Below are 1,029 nucleotides of genomic sequence, written 5' to 3' on the forward strand. Positions count from 1 at the left end.
CATCCCTCGTGGGGTGGGCAGTGCCAGTGCCACAGCTGAGGCACCTGCAAAATAACCCCTGTGGGTTATTTTGGGAGCCCAGCTCCAAAGAGATGACCATGGAGGCAGATATCGAGCTGGAAAGCTTGGCACTGCCACCCAGGCAACGCTGCAACAGGCTCTGCCTGTGCCTGGGATCAGCCTCGTGCACCCGAACACCCGCCGGAGTGGCGATCCCATCCTGGAGCTGCCGTCCCACCCTGGAGCCCAGCCTGTTCCCAGGGATCGTTACCAGGAGCTCATGTGTTTGGTTGCAAACAGAGCAGGAGCGGGAGCCAGGCGCTCATGTTTGTGTGTCTGTGGTTGCTCAGGCAACTCGGGGCCAGCCAGGAGCTGCCAAAACCATCCGCAGCCAAGGCCGAGCCCACAGCACGGCTGCTCTGGGGTGGCACAGCCAGCCAGGCCTCCCACTGCCAGCCTGAGCGAGCGGTCCAAGGGGCTCTCCCTGTCTCACTGCTCAGTCCCACTGAACACAACCAGACCGGGGGCATCAGTGGGGACAGGGTTTTATTGCAGAGCCGGGTTACAGCGCGGGTCTGCAGCATCCTTTGGTTTGGGCTTCACAAAGGCAGCAGGAGGCTGCTGGGGGTTCAGGTCAGAGCCCTTTGCCGATGGCCAGGCAACACCAAGGTCTCAGGAGGTGAATCCCAGGGCTGGGCCAGGAGTGTCCTGGCAGCTCTGAGACTGATGGCACTGCAGGGTCTGAACCTCCTGCAGTGGTGGGCGAGCGGCAAAGACGGGCAGCCCCGTGGCAAGGGCACGAGTGGGGAAGGAAGGAGGTGGCTGTGGTGTAATGGGTGTAGAGTTAAGGCAGGTCTGTAGGGAAGATGGGCTGTGGTCCCTGATGGGACTGGCAGGGAGGGTGCCCCGAAAGCCAGGGCTGAGGTAGGGAAGGTCTGGGTGCCAGCGGGGCAGGGAGCCCTGAGGAGCAGTGCTGTTAGTACAGTGGGTGCTGCTAGTGGCAGGGGGCTGGGGAGGACAGCAAGGGGG

This window comes from Athene cunicularia (genome assembly GCF_003259725.1).
Source record: "Athene cunicularia isolate RWA chromosome 11 unlocalized genomic scaffold, athCun1 chr11_part1, whole genome shotgun sequence".
Taxonomy (NCBI): Eukaryota; Metazoa; Chordata; class Aves; order Strigiformes; family Strigidae; genus Athene; species Athene cunicularia.